Here is a 19,816-nt window from a genome sequence, read left to right on the forward strand (position 1 = left end):
GCTTAGGAAGAGAATAGCAGCTTTCTTTTGACATCCCCTGGTCGGTACATGTGATTATCCTCCTGGAAAGAAGATCTTACCCAAGCCAATAAGGGAAACCACTGAGTGGAATTGAGAAAGTTATATGACAGACTGAACTGTACTACTTTCCTGAATCTCCTAGCAGATGCTATTGGCAGTGGACCAGAAGCAGGTCACTTGATGTTTTATTTAGGAATAAGCATAGTGCAGGGGGTGCTTAAAATATTTAGAAACAGAGAAAGAAAAAATATATACAGAACGTAAATTCTGATTTGTAGAAGAATCCGTTTATGGTAAATATCATAATAATACATTTGTTGTTGTCTAGGCAATGCACAAGGGGGTGGGGAGAAGAGGGGACATGAGTGGTCTGTCTTGATGGGCTCCACTCCCAAACGTGTAAACCCAGGCATGCATGATGGATTTACTCTGCACCATTAGCTACTGGGCTATTCTAGAGATGACAGACATTTCCTTCTGGTCTATTTTACCATGAGAATGTAAGTTATCCATCATATTGAAGATGTTTATCTCAAAGTATGACGCATCTACTGTTTTAAAAGAGATGGCTCTTAAGTTGAATTAAAGTAAACTTTTGTTATTTTAAAAATGAAGCTATCCAAAAATACAATGGCAATGTGCAATGAAGTGGCAAAGGACAATGAAGCATAATTCTCTTCTTCTTCTTAAGCAGTCCCTCGGAACCGAGGATGACTTGCTTCCACATTAAAAATGAGTTCGCAGGTGACTGATGAGTCCAATGCGGGACCTACAGTCACTGTCACAGGTGGGGCAGGCAGTGGTTGAAGGGGCGGGTGGGTGGGGAGCTTGGGTTGACGTGCGCTCCTTGCGCTTGGCTTCTGTTTGCTCCTGGTGAAGAGACTCGAGGTGTTCGGTGCCTTCCCGGATGCTCCTCCTCCACTTTGTGCGGTCCTGGGCCAGGGATTCCCAGGTGTCGGTGGGGATGTTACACTTCTTCAAGGAGGCTTTGAGGGTGTCCTTGAAGCATTTCCTCTGTCCACCTGGGGCTCTCTTATCGTGCTGGAGCTCCGAGTAGAGCACTTGTTTCGGGAGTCTTGTATCGGGCATGCGGACAATGTGACCCATCCATCGGAGCTGCTTGAGCGTGGTCAAAGCTTCGATGCTGGGGATGTTGGCCTGAGCAAGAACACTGATGTTGGTACACCTATCCTGCCAATGGATTAGCAGGATCTTGCGGAGGCAGCGTTGGTGGTACCTCTCCAGTGCTTTGAGGTGCCTGCTGTACATGGTCCTCTGAGACATTCTAGAGTGCTTGGAAATACATTAAAGTGCCAGCAGTTACCTAATGGGATCATTTGAAAGGTAGATTCAAAAGAACTAGGTAAATGGAAACCTGATATGTGATACCTGTAGCAATTAAACGTTCCATGTTGGTAATCAGTATGCGGAATAATTCTCAATCTAATGGGCATGACAAATCGATAGTAATTTTTGTATTTAATTGGATTCCAAACTGAGAAATGCACATGCGCACGAAAACAGCAAACCCAGTTAATCTTTGGGATTTTGGGCTGTTCTTTACCCATTTGATTTCAAAATGGTTGCATAAAACATCATGGGCTAGAAATTGACTTTGGGGCGGCCAGCTCGCTTGCGCCCAGAAATTACCGCTGCGCGCGGAGCCACTTGCGCCCGCCGGAAATTCAGTTTCAGCGCCCCAAGTCGAAGCCGGCCGCAAATCAAGGGTTTTGGCGCCCCCGCTTGGGGCGCTGAAACTGAATATCGGCGCGCTAAGTGCCGCAGCGCCACCTGCTGCGGAGCGGCAGGCTGCGGTACTGCAGGCCTTCCTCCCTCTCTTAAGGGGGAGGTGCCTGCAACAGCGCGATCGCCGCTCGCTAGTGCCGGCAAATGAGCCCGGCACCACGGAGAAGTGCCGGGCTCCCGGAAAACAGCCGGCAATGCCGCGGGGGGGGGGCGTGGAGGAGGCCAGGGAAGGAGGTGCGGGCAGGCGGCCGCCGAAAAAGCGGCCGGCCGCACATCCGCCTTAACTCGCCCCACTACCGCATCAGGTAGGCCCGTTTTCTGGTCGCTGTTTGCGGCTGCTGTGGAAGAGGCGGCCGCAACTCAATATGGCGGTCGGGCCGGTAGCGGGGCGGTAGCGGGGCACTGCGCACACCGATGACGTCATCGGTGGCGGCGCAGCGCTACTGGCTAATGCCGCCATTACCGCACCGCTGAATATCAGGGGAAGTTTAGCAAGTGGCGCAAAAGCCCTCTTTGGGCGAAAACTGGGCGCAAAGCCAACCGAATTTCTAGGCCCATATATTTGAATTGACTTCTGAAATTTTCTCTGCAGCTTCCAAAGAAAATTCTAACCATTCTGCATAAAGACTCAGTCAGACTTCTGTTACTTTAAATAGGTTTAATACAACTACCTATTTACATTATTAAGGCTTACCTAAAGCAAACCAATGCAGGCATCTAGAGACATTCATCTCCCAACCTCCACTTTACAAATACTTTTACCTCCTCAGTTTGCATTGAGGTCATGGCTACTTTTTAAAGTAGCACCTAATACTACATCCCTTTTTATGAGTTTACTGAAAAACAGTTCCTCTAAAGGTCCATTCTAAATGATAGTTTCAAAAATCATCTGGATCTTGCACAATATCCAGTTTCTACTAGCTTATCAAATTCAGTGCCTCATTCTTAAGTAATCTGTGACTGAATTACAAGTGTTTGGTGGCTGGCTGATTCCTTTTGTTCATTATAGGTAGATTCATCTTCATGATTATTTTCCTGTGGTGAATTTGATATGAGATGACTCCTGTTTAGCCGGAGTCCCATCTGGTGTTTTTGCTCTTGTGAGGATTGTACTCCTGGAATGTGCCTTAAATCTAGATGTGATTGTCTGATTTAACCCTAAATTGTAAAAAATTGTTTCACTTTGAGTTTTCTGTTTTTCTGCCTCCATTTCCAAATACGATCACTTAAATTACACAAACTTAAGGTAGACAAATCACTGGGAGCCTGAGGTTTACATTTGAAGATTGTAAAGGAAGCTAGGGAAGAAATAATGGAGGCTGCAACTACAATTTTCCAAAATTCTGTGTTAGGAAAGATTTCTGAGGAATTGTACCAAAAGATGAAGGGTGGCAAATGGGACTTCCCACTTCAAAAAAGGAAATGGGGTAAACCAGGAAATTATAGGCCAGTTAATCTTTTCTCAGTTGTTGATAAACTATTATAATCTACAGTATGGGATGACATTACTAAGCATTTGGAGAAACATGAGTTAATCAGAGATAGTCAGAATAGATTTCTAAAAGTCAGGCTATGCTTCACCAACCTTATTGAATTCTTGGAGGAGTAACAAATAGGATAAATAACGGAACTGTTCAGCAGTTCAATGTACAAAACTATGAAATAATACATTTTGTAAGTAAGGATAGAGAAAGGAAATACAAGAGTTTGGAGTTATACAGTGCCTTTAACATTAAGAAAGATCCAAGACATGTAATAAATTAGAACAAGGAAACAGACACTGAGCCAAGAAGGAACAGATTGTGAAGAGTGACCGAAAGTTGGGTTGAAGAGATGGGCTTTCAGAAGTTTTTAAAGCTGGAGAGAAAGGTAGAGAAGTTTAGGGTGGGAGTTCCAGAACGTAGGACTGAAGCAGTTGAAGGCTCTGCCATCAAAGGGAGGGGCGATGCATGATAAGCCAGCGTCAGAGGAATAGAGTGTTTATGAAGGGATATAGGGCTGGAGAAGATCACAGAGATCTGTTGGGCGAGGTCATGGAGGGATTTATAGATGAGGATGAGGATTTTAAATACAATGCGTTAGGGATGGAGACCCAGTGTAGAGAACAGGGGTGATGGGCAAAAGAAACAGTGCAGGAGGATACGTGCGGCAGAATTTTGGAAAAATTGGTGTTTATGGAGGGTGGAGGAGAACATTGGAATAGTCAAGTCTGGAGATGACAAAGGTATGTATAAGGGTTTCAGCAGCTTAAATAATAACAATTTTAATGGATTGGTGGAGCAAATACACAGGTCATTAAAGTTGATAGCACAAGTAGATAAGGCAATAAAAAGACAAACAGAATGCTTGGTTTTGTACCTAGAGGCAAAGAATAGAAAAAAAGTATTGAACTAATACAAGACCTTAGTTAGGCCATAGCTGGAATATTGGGCACCTAATTGTGTAGGAAAGATATAAAAGCAATGGAAAAGGTGCATTGTTGACTAATTAGGATATTACCAGGGATGAGAGGTTACAGTAATGAAGAGAGACTTTCAATGGAGCTGAAAAATTAAGGGATAACTGTACACAATATTCCAGTTGTGGCCTAACTAAGTTCAATATTATCTTTTTTTTCTATTCTTTGCCGCTAGGTGCAAAACCAAGGATTCTGTTTGTCTTTATATGGCCTTATCTATTTGTGCTGTCAACTTCAATGACCTGTGTATTTGCTCCTCCAATCCATTATTTACAAAAATTATTTAAGCTGTCATCTCCAGACTTGACTATTGGTTTTGATAAGGTAAATAGTGACAGTTTGTTTCAACTACTTATCAAGACAGTAACGAGAGGGCTCATATTTAAGATAATCACACAAAAAAATAAAGGGGAGATTGGGAAAAAATCTCTACACAGAAGTAGTTAGAATGCAAAATATGTGCCTCAAACTATTATTGATACAGAGTCAATAAATTCTTTTAAAAAGAGAATTGGAAAAGAGGAATAATAAAGATATCGGGGACTAGTGGCTAATATGAAGACAACATAAGCACAGACTTGATGGTCCAAATGGCCTATATCTGCAACATTCTATGATTCTATGGGAGAAAAATTCAGTATCGCCCCGTTTGGGGCGCCATTATCGGCCGTGCGCAAAGTTTAGCGCCTGGCGCAAATTATTGCCTCCAACGGAAAACTTGGCTTTTATCACCCCTGGAGGTCTTTGGAGCGCTAAATCAGGCGCTTCACACCTGTCTTAAGGCGCAAAGGCCGAGGAGCGAGGCGCTATCTCAGAGCGCTGGCAAAGCTCATGTGATGTCAGTCAGCAATGGAACACAGACACACTGGCGGCGGCCAGTTCTTAAAGGGGAGTTCTGATGAATGGTCATCGACCTGAAATGTTAACTCTGTTTCTCTCTTCACAGATGCTGCTTGACCTGCTGAGTTTCTCCAGCATTTTCTGTTTTTATCTTAAAGGGGAGGGTTGATTTTGCTCTCCATCCACACCCTGCTCATTGCAGCCTTGAATCTCGGCCTGGAGAGACCTGTACATCAAATCTGCTGGAAAGAACAATGGAGAGACCCAGGGAAGAGCTCAGAGTGCAGCCCCCACAGTCTCTTCTAAATCAATACAAGGAAGGGCAAATCAAAATGAACCTGCAAAGTGCTGCTCAGTACCCAAAACTCCTTCACACAGTGTTGAATCTCTCCAGAAGTCTCTCTCTCTCTCTCAGAATGCGTGGTGCAAAAATGTCACCAACAAAAAAGGCAGGAAGCGGTCGCCTTTAAATAGCGCTCCCCCAGTCCCTTTCTGACTGCAAAACGCTCCCCTCAACTTGTCGTTGCTAGCGGCAGGCAGCAAGGCAGGGGGCGCCACTTAGTATCCGGTCCGGGGCACTACCGGGGTGTTGCGCACTCGATTGATGTCATGATCTGCTGGCGCAGGAGATCGTGGTGGTAGTGTTTAGTGCCGCCGCAAAATGTCTAGTTAATTTTGCGAATGGCGCAAACATCGCCGCGCCCAGGCGCTAGTTGCTTTGCGCCCCATTAGCGCCCTCTTAAGGCAGTAACGGGAGGCACAAACAACTGAATTTTTCCCCCTATGACCTGGGATTTTGTTGGTATGAGTAAACTGGTAATGGTTTTCATAACTTCCTACCCATCAATAATTCTACTGGACAATACCCAATTTGCAGCTCTTTGTGGTATAAAAACAAGATATGGATCACCTACTTTGTTCAGTAATTTTTGCCACTATTTGTATCACATGCACTGTTTCCCTAATGCTTTGTTGGAATCTTGGACGGCTTGTAACATGAATAATGCTACAACCATTTACATATTTGCCAAATCAGGTTGCTGAATATAGTGGACTTTTCTCTGATATATGTTCAGGAATGCTTCAGTAAAGTTCTGTAAGGATTGATTTAAAATGTTGAATCACAGGTGCAGTCATATGTGACAACTTCTCAATTTCCATATATCATGAAAAGAACTCTACAACTAATACATTCTTTCCTTTTGCACAGACCATTTTTTACATTCTGCCATAAGTGTTTTAGCATTGCCAAGTTTGACTAGATTTGTCACAGTAATATCAGTTCAAGATCAAATAAACTTTACCATTTGCTAAACCTTAGCCACTACACAGATGTTTTGTGTCTCTCTGTACATTTTAACATTCTCCCTTCTCGACCCGTCTACAGCCTTTGACACAGTTGACCACAAAATTCTGCTCCAATGCTTCTCCAGCGTCGTCCAGCTGAGTGGGACTGCACACGCCTGGTTCCATTCTTATCTAACCAGTCATAGCCAGAGAATCACCTGCAATGGCTTTTCTTCCCACTCCTGCACCGTTACCTCTGGTGTCCCCCAAGGATCTATCCATGGCCCCCTCCTATTTCTCATCTACATGCTACCCCTCGGCACAGTCATCTGAAAACACAGCGTCAGTTTCTACATGTACGCTGACGACACCCAGCTCTACCTCACCTCCACCTCCTATTGACCCCTCCATTGTCTCTAAATCCAGTACTGGATGAGCAGAAATTTCCTCCAACTTAATATTGGGAAGACCAAAGCCATTGTCTTCGGTCCCCACCAGAAACTCTGTTACCTTGCCATCGACTCCATCCCGCTCCCTGGCAATTGTCTGAGGCTGAACCAGAATGTTCGCAAGCTTAGTGTTACATTTGACCCCGAGATGAGCTTCCTACCACATATCCGTGCCATCACTAAGACCGCCGATTTCCACTTTCGTATCATCACCCGACTCCGCCCTTGCCTCAGCTCATTTGCTGCTGAAACCCTCATCTATATCTTACTTACCTCTAGACTTGAGTATTCCAATGCAATCATGGCCAGCCTCCCATGTTCTACCCGCCATAAACTTGAAGTCATCCAAAACTCTGCTGCCCGCGTCCTAACTCACACCAAGTCCTGCTCACACATCTTCCCTGTGCTCGCTGACCTACATTGGCTCCCGGTTATGCAATGCCTCGATTGCATAGCTGGGAGCCTCATCCTTGTTTTCTTATCCCTCCATAGCCATGCCCCTCCCTATCTCTGTAATCCTACAACCCCCCCGAGATCTCTGTGCTCCACAAATTCTGGCATTTTGAACATCCCCAATTTTAATCGCGCCACCATTGGCGGCTGTGCCTTCAGCTGCCAAAGCCCTAAGCTCTGGAATTCCCTCCCTAAACCTCTCTGCCTCTCTACCTCTCTTTCCTCCTTTTAAAACGCTCCTTAAAACCTACCTCTTTGACCAAGCTTTTGGTCATCTGCCCTAATATCTCCTTATGTGACTCGGTGTCAAATTTTGTTTGATAACGTCCTTGGGATGTTTTACTACGTTAAAGGTGCTTATTTATATAGCGCCTCATTGCATCCCAAAGCACTTCACTGTTGTTATGTAGATAAATGTAGCAACCGATTTGTGTGCAGCAAGCTTCCACAACAACGAATGAATAACCAGATAAACTGCTTTTTTGTGGTATTAGTTGATGGATGAATGTTGGTCTGGACACTGGGATAACTCCTTCCTCAAACAGTGCCATGGGAACTTTTGCATCCACCTCCACGTTCTCTATGCTGTATTGAAGTGTCAGTCTCGAATTCACTGCACAATCAACTTTGCGGCCTTCTATCCCGGAGCTGCGCATGCGCAGTATTCAACAGTTGTGGGCCACGCTTTCCTCGACTCCGTAAGGAGAATGTTACTGGGTCTGTTGGTGGCGGGGGGTGGTGGGGAAGAGAGAGGATTGAAAGGGGGGAGAGAGAGAGGAAGGAGAGAGGATTGAAGAGGGAAGAGCGGATCGGAGGGGAGGGGTGAGGAGGTCAGGAACTCGGGGGGAGGGCTGGTAAAGAGCACAGAGAGCACAGTGGGGATGGGGGAAGAGCGTGATCCAGGTCTAAGGGGGTGGGCAATGAGAGTGAGAACCTGATCCAGATGGAAAGACAGATCATGTTCTTCCAACCCCACCCCCTTTACACCTGCACCCTCTCCTCCCCCTAGACCTGGTTGATTTATCGGAAAGCTCGGTGCATGTGTAGAAAGTGACAACATTGGACTGGATGAAATCCGGAAGTCATGACACTGCCACTATTCACTTCATACCCAATAAACCTGTTAACAAACCGTGACTCACACACAATGCCCCATCTATTTGGGGGGGGGGGGTGCGGAAGGTCAGGAACCCGGAGGGTGGAGGAACTTGGACAGGGGGAGAAGGTCAGCAACTCAAGGGGGGGGGGAAGAAAGTCAGGAACTTGGGCAGGGGGAGAAGGTCAGGAACTCGGCAGGGGGAGGTCAGGAACTTGGGCGTGGAGGGGAGGTCAGAAACTTGTGGGGAGGAGGTCAGGAACTTGTGGGGAGGGAAAAGGTCAGAAAATCAGGGGTGGGAGGAAGGTTAGGAACTTGTTGGGTGGGGGGCAGGAAGTTGTTTGGGGGGGGGGGAGAAGGTCTTAACCTGTGAGGGTGAGCCTTGTCTGTTCTATGTGAGATCTGTTCTGTCTGGAGCCTGGCAGTCAGAATGGCTCAAATTACACTTTGCAAAATACTTGATTACTTAGGCAGGCAGGATCTAATAACACATTCCAGATAAACTGCTGGGTGTATCTTGTCCTCCAAGGGGATTAATCAGAAATCAAGTCTTGTCCTCCAAGGTGACCAAACAGAAATCTGGTGTGGGAAATAAACGCAACCTCTAGAATATGTGTTTACATCTGTAGTTGGTTTGAACCCACAATGCTCTAACTCAGAGGGAAGAGTGCTACCAACTGAGCCGTTTCCTGTTTGTCCAAGGTTTTTCATTGCAAAGCATATGGAATGATCAGTCTTTATCCTCTGAAGGGAAATCCTTTGAGGAACTGCTGTAGTCTCACTTTTAATCAGAGCTCACATCAACACATCCGCTGTAATCAGCTCTTCACCTAGTATATGTGAAATGGTATGCGTGTAATTCACTAGTTTCATTTTAAATCTTTGGTTTCTTGCTGGCCGTTTCTCTAAGTTCTTTAAACTAAGCAGTGACAACAAATATTTGTGATCAGTTTCGACATGGAAAATTCTCCCTATGAGGTAATCTGTAAATTGTCCGTTGTAGCTTTTTTCTGTATTTTTTTTATTCGTTCCTGGAATGTGGGCGTCGCTGGCAAGGCCAGCATTTATTGTCCATCCCTAATTACCCTTGAGAAGGTGGTGGTGAGTCACCTTCTTGAATCACTGCAGTCTGTGTGGTGAAGGTACTCCCACAGTGCTGTTAGGGAAGGAGTTCCAGGATTTTGACCCAGTGACGATGAAGGAACAGCAATATATTTCCAAGTCAGGATGGTGTGTGACTTGAAGGGGAACTTGCAGCTGGTGGTGTTCCCATGCGCCTGCTGCCCTCGTCCTTCTAGGTGGAAGAGGTCGCGGGTTTGGGAGTTGCTGCCAATGAAGCCTTGGCAAGTTGCTGCAGTGCATCTTGTAGATGGTACACAATGCAGCCACGGTACACGGTGGTGGAGGGAGTGAATGTTTAAGGTGGTGGATGGGGTGCCAATCAAGCGGGCTGCTTTGTCCTGGATGGTGTCAAGCTTCTTGAGTGTTGTTGGAGCTGCTCTCATCCAGGTAAGTGGAGAGTATTCCATCACACTCCTGCCTTGTACCTTGTAGATGGTGGAAAGGCTTTGGGGAGTCAGGAGGTGAGACACTCGCTGCAGAATACCCAGCCTCTGACCTGCTCTTGTTGCCACAGTATTTATGTGGCTGGTCCAGTTAAGTTTCTGGTCAATGGTGACCCCTAGGATGTTAATGTTGGGGGATTCGGCGATGGTAATGCCGTTGATTGTCAAGGGGCAGTGGTTAGACTCTCACTTATTGGAGATAGTCATTGCCTGGCACTTGTGTGGTGCAAATATTACTTGCCACTTATCAGCCAAAGCCTGAATGTCGTCCAGGTCTTGCTGCATGCGGGCATGGACTGCTTCATTATCTGAGGAGTTGTGAATGGAACTGAATACTGTGCAATCATCAGCGAACATTCCCACTTCTGATCTTATGATGGAGGGAAGGTCATTGATGAAGTAGCTGAAGATGGTTGGGCCTAGGACACTGTCCTGAGGAACTCCTGCAGTGATGTCCTGAGGCGGAGATGATTGACCTCCAACAACCACAGCCATCTTCGTTTTTGCTAGGTATGACTCCAGCCAGTGGAGAGTCTTTCCCCTGATTCCCATTGACTTCAATTTTACTAGGGCTCCTTGATGCCACACTCAGTCAAATGCTGCCTTGATGTCAAGGGCAGTCGCTCTCCCCTCACCACTGGTATTCAACTCTTTTGTCCATGTTTGGACCAAGGCTGTAATGAAGTCTGGAGCTGAGTGGTCCTGGCGGAACTCAAACTGAGCATTGGTGAACATTTGTGCTATCTCTGATCTTATTTAGTTAACAAAGCTGAAGCATATACAGCTGGAATCCAGTATCCTTTAGTTTGACATCTTCTAATACAATAATGTCACTCTTTGAGCTTCAATATACAAATTCCAGCAGGAAATTATTGATGTACTGAAAAGCCCTTTTTTGGGTTTATCCCATATCCACACACAGTTCTTGCAATTCTGATAGCAAAATACTGCAGATGCTGGAAATCCAAAATAACAACAGAAAATGCTGGAAAAACTCAGCAGGCCAGGCAACATCCGTGGAGAGAAATTAGAGTTGATGTTGCGGGTTGAAACCCTTTTTCAAAACTGGAAAGGAAATAAAATAGATCGAAGGCAGGGCTGCAATAGAACAAAAGAAGTAAAAGAGACATTAAGAGGTATTCAAAACCAGACGAGATGGTAATAGGAGAGTGGAGACAAAAGACGGCTGAGATTAGGTGTGAAGTGTACTGGCAGGATGAGAGAGAGCTGCCATGTGGGAGAGAGAAAAAAAAGGAAAGGGGGGGGGGAAGGGAAGACCCAAAACAAAGGAGTGGAAAAAATATATAAGTAAAAATGTAGTAGGGGCCAAGGTTATGATCTGAAATTGTTGAACTCGATATTGAGTCCGGAAGGCTGCAAAGTGCCTAATCAGAACGTGAGGTGCTGTTCCTCGAGTTTACATTGAGCTTCCGTGGAACAATGCAAGAGGCCAAGGATGGTGAGGTCCGAGTGGGAATGGAGCGGTGAATTAAAATGACAGGCGACCGGAAGCTCGGGGTCACCCTTACGGACTGAACGGAGGTGTTCCGCAAAGCGGTCACCCAATCTGCGTTTGGTCTCCCCAATGTACAGGAGACCGCATCGTGAGCAGCGAATACAGTATACTAGATTGCAAGAAGTACAAGTAAATTGCAGTTTCACCTGGAAGGGGTGTTTGGGGCCCTGGACAGTGGGAAGGGCGGAGGTATAGGGGCAGGTGTTGCATCTCCTGCGCTTGCACGGGAAGCTGCCAGGCGAAGGGGAAGGGCTGTTGGGGGTGATAGAGGAGTGGACTAGGGTGTCTCGGAGGGAGCGGTCCCTACGGAATGCTGAAAGGGGAGGGGGGGAAGATACGTTTGGTGGTGGGATCACTTTGGAGGTAGCGGAAATGGCGGAGGATGATCTGTTGAATGTGGAGGCTGGTGGGGTGAAAGGTGAGGACAAGGGGAACCCTATCGTGGTTCCGGGAGGGAGGGGCAGGGAAGATGCTTCAACAAAAAACTTTTTTTCTTCCTTTCCGATGTCAAGGATTGCAAGCTTCATCAACTCTTGGACACCAACGTCCCTCCGGAACCTTCTTCCCCTTCACTTTCCTCTGAACCCCCTTCTCCCAATCTCACCCCCTGCCGCGTTTTCACTATCCCCTCTGACCTTCCACTCTCTGACCCCGAACGATCAGTCCTCAGCAAAGGCCTGAGCTTCATCCCCTTACGCCCCCACCTCAATGAATTTCGAGCTCGGCACGATGTTGAGCTCTTTTTCCGCCGCCTTCGTCTCCGTGCCCACTTCTTTGGCCAGGAGTCTTCCCCCCGCATGACTGACCCTTTCTCCCGCTTGCAGAATTCCCGTTCTACCTGGACCCCTCCCCCTGGCCTCTTACCCTCTCTAGATCTTTTCATCGCTAACTGCCGCCGTGACATCGGCCGTCTCCATTTCTCTGCTCCCCTCACTCACTCCAACCTACCTCCCTCTGAACTTGCAGCACTCCATTCTCTTAGATCCAGCCCTGACATTGTCACTAAACCCGCTGACAAGGGTGGTGCTGTTGTTGTTTGGCGAACTGACCTCTACCTAGTGGAAGCTGAACGCCAACTCTCCGACACCTCCTCCTACCTCCACCTGGACCATGACCCCACTACCGAACATCAAACCACCGTTTCCAAGACTGTCACTGACCTCATCTCCTCTGGAGATCTTCCCCCCGTGGCCACCAACCTCATAGTTCCCCAACCCCGCACAGCCCGCTTCTACCTCCTTCCCAAGATCCACAAACAGGGCTGCCCTGGTAGACCCATCGTTTCAGCCTGTTCTTGCCCCACGGAACATATCTCTTCCTATCTCGACTCTATCTTTTCTCCCCTTGTCCAGTCTCTTCCCACCTACATCCGTGACTCTTCGGATGCCCTCCGCCACTTTAACAGTTTCCAGTTTCCTGGCCCCAACCGCTTCCTTTTCACCATGGACGTACAATCCCTCTACACCTCCATCCCCCACCAGGATGGCCTGAGGGCGCTCCACTTCTTCCTTGAACAGAGGCCCGACCAGTCCCCATCCACCACCACCCTCCTCCACCTGGCTGAACTTGTTCTCACATTGAACAACTTCTCCTTTAACTCCACTCATTTCCTCCAAATCAAAGGTGTTGCTATGGTTACCCACATGGGTCCTAGCTATGCCTGCCTTTTCGTGGGATATGTGGAACACTCTTTGTTCCAGTCCTACTCAGGTCCCCTCCCTCACCTCTTTTTCCGATACATTGATGACTGTATCGGTGCCATTTCCTGCTCTCGCCCCGAACTAGACAATTTCATTCACTTTGCCTCCAATTTCCACCCTTCCCTCACCTTCACATGGTCCATCTCTGACTCTTCCCTTCCCTTCCTCGACTTCTCCGTCTCCATCTCTGGGGATAGGTTATCGACCAATATTCACTACAAGCCCACTGACTCCCACAGCTACCTGGACTACACTTCCTCCCACCCCGCCTCCTGTAAGGACTCTATTCCATTCTCCCACTTTCTCCGTCTCCGCTGTATCTGCTCTGACGATGCCACCTTCCACACTAGTGCTTCCGACATGTCTTCCTTTTTCCGCAACCGAGGATTCCCCTCTACCATGGTTGACACGGCCCTCGACCGTGTCCGTTCTATCTCCCGCACTTCTGCCCTCACCCCTGCCCCTCCCTCCCGGAACCACGATAGGGTTCCCCTTGTCCTCATCTTTCACCCCACCAGCCTCCACATTCAACGGATCATCCTCCGCCATTTCCGCTACCTCCAAAGTGATCCCACCACCAAACGCACCTTCCCCTCCCCTCCCCTTTCAGCACTCCGTAGGGACCGCTCCCTCCGAGACACCCTAGTCCACTCCTCTATCACCCCCAACAGCCCTTCCCCTTCGCCTGGCACCTTCCCGTGCAAGCGCAGGCGATATAACACCTGTCCCTATACCTCCCCCTTTCCCACTGTCCAGGGCCCCAAACACCCCTTCCAGGTGAAACAGCGATTTACTTGTACTTCTTGCAATCTAGTATACTGTATTCGCTGCTCACGATGCGGTCTCCTCTACATTGGGGAGACCAAACGCAGATTGGGTGACCGCTTTGCGGAACACCTCCGTTCAGTCCGTAAGGGTGACCCCAAGCTTCCGGTCACCTGTCATTTTAATTCACCGCTCCATTCCCACTCGGACCTCACCGTCCTTGGCCTCTTGCATTGTTCCACGGAAGCTCACCGTAAACTCGAGGAACAGCACCTCATCTTCCGATTAGGCACTTTGCAGCCTTCCGGACTCAATATCGAGTTCAACAATTTCAGATCATAACCTTGGCCCCTACTACATTTTTACTTATATATTTTTTCCACCCCTTTGTTTTGGGTCTTCCCTTCCCACCCCCCTTTCCTTTTTTTTCTCTGTCCCTCATGGCAGCTCTCTCTCATCCTGCCAGTACACTTCACACCTAATCTCAGCCGTCTTTTGTCTCCACTCTCCTATTACCATCTCGTCTGGTTTTGAATACCTCTTAATGTCTCTTTTACTTGATTTGTTCGATCGCAGCCCTGCCTTCGATCTATTTTATTTCCTTTCCAGTTTTGAAAAAGGGTTTCAACCCGCAACATCAACTCTAATTTCTCTCCGCGGATGTTGCCTGGCCTGCTGAGTTTTTCCAGCATTTTCTGTTGTTATTTCTTGCAATTCTGAGTTTGGCTTTGTCATCTTTGTAATGTATGGAGAGGATTTAATATGTTGATTTGCTATGTCTAGGAAGCATCAAACATCACTGGCATTTGAAGGTGGCCCCATCTCTGTGAAGGTTTTGTAACTTTTTTGAACCTGTCCTGATTTATATCTCTGATTTGGGTTTGTGAAAATTAATATTTCTCATTTAAGGTCATCCACATTTTCTCAAGCTTCGTCAGTAATGTTAGTAGATTTTGTTATGTTCAGCCTGAGTCTTTCCATTCATCAGAATATCAGCCAAATAGCGGGGAATTCTATTTTAGAACATTTTCCTTCCTATCCTTGGAAATGTTTTGAATGGGAGTCACTTGAAACAATATTGACCAAATGGTATAATTAATCTTAATGAGATTGAAGCTTTTGCCAGCATCACTTCCAACACTCTGAGATGGAAACCAGTTTTATGAAGATTTATCGATCCAAAAGCTACCTTGGTATATGATCAATTGAGAATAGTTAAGTGTGAACTGATACTATCTTATTACCCCACTGTCAAATCTCTGCACTCCTTGAAAATCAGATTCTCTGATTCCTAGCAGCACCAAGTCCCAGTTGCTTTCCTCTCACTCAACAGCCAAACTGAAGCTTGGCACTAAAATGAGTCCCATGCTCACTGATCAATCATAACAGTTCACAGTGTCTGTTCCCAGCCAATCCCAACAGCTTAATATCATTTGTGGGCCCTTTCTCTTCTGATGATTTACTAAATAAAGAAAATGCAAACATTTTTAAAGGAGGGAAATACTGGAGTCTTTGCCTGCTGCCTCTCCATCTGGCATAGCTCAGATTAGGAACTGACCTGATTGAGGGAATCAAACTTGTGTCCTCCAACACCATGGTACTGACTATCGGAGCACTAACTCTCAGCAACTGTTGCCACTATCTTCTAAGATCTGAATATTTCAAAAAAATACTCCACAATATAATCTTAAAAGATTGAAGTTCACATAGGAAAATACCGGGCTAGAAATTCGGCTGCTTTGCGCCTCCCATTAACACCTGTGGGGGGTGGTAACGGGTCGCTAAGGGGTTACCGACCGGGCATGGCGAATTCAGCGACGCCTGTGAACTTCCCTGGTGGTTTTGCGCTGGCGATAACACTTACCGCCTCGGTCTCTAGCGCCCCGTAGATATGAAACTGAAAGAAAGAAAACATAATTGAAAAGATAGTTGTTTGATACTGTCTTTGCCTAGGTCAGATCTAAACTCTGATCATCTCATTCTGATCTTCTGTTAGTGCTGGCAGCTAGAATCAAGATCTGCAAGATCCTTCTTAGAGGCTGATACCCCTGTAGTTTTCTGTACTATCTGACAGCATTGTAAATTTCTAGAATTATTAAACATGTTCTAAACTCAATAGAACTGAGGATCAAATTTGCTGGATGAAAATCCTTTAGATCAGAATGATCCTCCTAGATCATTCATACAAACATCAAGTTTCAGTTCTTTGAAGAAACACAGCTCCAATTTCAGGTTAGAAAGAGAATCAAACTCCTGTTGGGACTCTTGTCAAGAAAAGCTATTATTAGCATGTTCTAAATCTACTTGAAAGTTAGGGAGAACACATTAACACAACCTCCTCCAGATTTAGTCACAAGACTACTTAACTCTAGGGTTTCACAGTGCCATGTGACAATAGGCCAAAGGTCAAAGTGAATGAGGTGAAATCTGTGACTGATACGCAGAAAACAATCCTGGGCAACAGTGAGTTACTTTGATGTGCAGTCACTGATTTCAGCAAGGATATCTTCCAGCTCATTGTTTGTGTCTTGCTTTGCCCTTGGCTGTTAATGGGCCTCCTCCTCCACTTGTTCCATTGTTAGCCCTGTCCACTGGAGAACACGCAGCAGACTACAATAATCTTGGAGACCCTGGCAGGGCTGTATTGTAAGATGCCCCATATCTGTCCAGCCATCAGAAGCTTTGCTTCATGATACCAATAGTGTGTTCAATAATGATCTTGTGGGATACATGGGTCTTGCTGTACATTTGCTCTTCTTTTGTTCTTGGCTGTCTCAATAGTGTCATGAGCCAGGGATGCAGAGAGTTGCCTTGGTCTCCTGGAAGCCATTCTTCCCATTTGCCTTCTCCTTGAAATAGCCCAGGCGTAGATGATTGTTTGGAGCTGAAGAAGTCATGACTTGCCTGGACATTGACCTGCATGATCTTGAGCTATTGGTCACTCACCACCTGGACATTGATGGAGTGGAAGCCCTTGTGGTTCATGAAGATTATGGGATTGTGTGGAGATGCCTAGATAACTACATAGGCATTGTCTATAATGCCTTGGACTTTTGGAAAATCCCACAATGTGAAAAAAATGCAAGTCTCTCATTCTGCAGCCAGATTTCTGGAGGAAATTAAAATTGTTTGCCATGTTTAGCAATCCATCAATGATCTCTTTGATGTATCTTTGTTGATTGAATGAGGTCTCCTGTGATAACTTGGAATATGCCTGGGCATAAAGATTCAAGGCTTTGGTGATCTTATCTGCCACTACTAATGTTGTTCCCATGGTGGAGGCCTACATGTCATATTTGAGCAGACAGCACATCTCTGACACTGCTTTTGTACTGAAGCAGAGTCTGGAAAGGCAAGGCAGTTTTCCTTTCATGTTCCTGGGTAGGCATAATGGACTCTGTAGACATGGCTGCAGGGTAAGGATGAGTGGGGCAGTTTGCCTCTGGTGAAGTTCAATCCATCTTGCATGCCTCCTTTTATCCTATTCTTTTTCCTCCAAATAACAGTGTATTTGAATATCCAGAATTTTGATTTTAGTAATGAAAAATGTTGCTGCCAAATTCTGTGATGAAAACCTCACAGAAGCATAATCAGACAAAAATCATCATCGAGTCAAAGAAAGAGATATTAGGAGTGGTGTCTACAAGCTTGCTCAAACAGATGGATTTTAAGGAGGGATAAGAGGGAGGTACAGAGGCGGAGAGGTTTAGGAGAATATTAGAGATAAGGACCTAGATGGTTGAAGGCATGGCCGCTTGTGGTGGATGAAGTTATTTTGGGATGCACAAGAGTCCAGAGTTGGAGGAATTCAGAGTTCTCAGGGTTTTAGGGCTGGACAAGGTTCCAGAAATAGGGAGGGGCGAGGCCATTAAAGGGTTTGAACACAAGGATGAGAACTTTAAATTTGAGGTGTTGGAGCACCAAGAGCCAATGTAGGTCAATGAGCACAGAAGTAATGGGTGAACAGGACTTGGTGCGGGATAGGATACAGGCAGCAGAGTTTTGGCTAGGAGAGCATTGGAATAGTTGTCAGGAGGTGACAAATGCATGGATGAAAGTTGCAGCATCATATATGATGGAGAAGATATGGACTCAGAAGCTCAGCCCAGGGGTCAAATAGGATGTTGTGGTTGTGAAAAGTCTCATTCAGCTTGAGACAGTGGCTGGGAAGGGTATGGAATTGATGGCAAGGGTATGGCATTTGGTGGGGGCTGAAGATGATGGCTACAACAACATCTTGCATTTACATAACACCTTTAATGTAGTAAAAAATCTCAAGGCGCTTCATTGAATCGCAATCAGACAAAAATTGACACCGAGCCAAAGAAGGAGATATTACAACAGGTGACGAATAGCTTGGTAAATTAGGTAGGTTTTAAGGAGCATCTTAAAGGACGAGAGAGAGGTGCAGAGGTTTAGCGAGCAAATTCCAGAGCTTAAGGCCTAGATGTCCAAAGATGTGCGGGTTAGGTTGATTGGCTATGATAAATTGACCCTTAGTGTTAGGGGGGTTAAATATGTAGGGTTACGGGGATAGGGTGGGATATGTGTCGGTGCAGGCTCGATGGGCCGAAATGGCCTCTATCTGCACTGTGGGGTTTCTGTGATTTCTGTGGTGGCTGAAGGCACGGCAGCCAATGATGAAGTGTAGGAAGTTGAGGATGCACAAGAGGCCAGAGTTGGAGGAATGCGGGGTTCTCAGAGGGTTGCAGGGCTGGAGGAGGTTACAGAGATGGGGAGGGGTGAGATCGTGTAGGTATTTTAACACGAGAACGAACATTTCAAATTTTAGGTGTTGGGCCGGGAGCCAATGTAGGTCAGCGAGCACACAGGTGATGGGTGAATGGTGCTTTGTGCGAGTTAGGATATGGGCAGCAGAGTTTTGGATGAGCTCTAGTTTATGGAGGTTGGATGATGAGAATGTCAGCAGCAGAGGAGCTGAGGCAGGAATGGAGTTGAGTGATATTATAGAGGTGGAAGTAGGCGGTCTTTGTGATGGAGACGATATGGGGTCGAAACCTCAGCTCGGGGATCAAATAGGATGCTGAGGTTGCGAATAGTCTTGTTCAGCTTGACATAGTGGCTGGGAAGGGTATGGTATTGGTGATAAAGATAGGATGTTTGTGGTGGGGCCGAAGATGATGTCTTTGGTCTTCCCAATGTTTAACTGCAGGAAATAGTGGCCCATCCTGGACTGGATGTCGATCAAGCATCCCCTCTAAGGTCCCACACAGGCCGCTGTTGCCGCTGGAAAAGATACCGCGCATGCAAGGGACTGCATATGAAAAGAAATTCGAGGGAACATTGATCAGCATACATGTGGAAGCTGATCCCCATGTCTGTGGATGACGTCACCGAGGGGCAGCATGTAAAGGAGGAAGAGGAGGGGGCCAGGTAACAGTGCAGGGGCGGGTGGAGAAGCTATTGCTGAAGATGATCTGGCTATGGTAGAAATCAAGCAAGGGCAGTACCACTGAGCTGGAAAATGGAGGAGACATGTTGGAGGAGGGCCATGTACTCGACTGTGTCAAAGGCTGCAGAATGGTCATAAAGGAGGAGGACGGATAGTGCTCTATGTTTATAGTCACAGAGGATGTCATTTGTGACTTTGTTTAGGGCCTCCAACAGTGCACGTCACCATCACTACTGGCTGTTGATGAACTTTCAGGGCAAGGAAAGGTTGAGTGGCAAGCCCACCAGTGCAGTTCAGCAGTGTTCGGCTGGATTTTGCAGGGGGTTAGCGGGTGCGATCGGGTGACAAAGTGTTTTTTTTCCCCAGCGGGTCGGGACCCCGCTGTGAACCTGCCGCCACACGCCTTTCCTTGATGTCGGGTCTGTCAGCGCTGAGCAGACCCGACATGCAGTAGCCGGTTCACAGTGGGGGAACCAATTCAGGTAATTATTGGCTTGTTTAGAGCCA

This window comes from Somniosus microcephalus, chromosome 9, assembly GCF_052327205.1.
Source record: "Somniosus microcephalus isolate GS21.2 chromosome 9, FLI_Smic_1.0, whole genome shotgun sequence".
NCBI classification, from domain to species: Eukaryota; Metazoa; Chordata; class Chondrichthyes; order Squaliformes; family Somniosidae; genus Somniosus; species Somniosus microcephalus.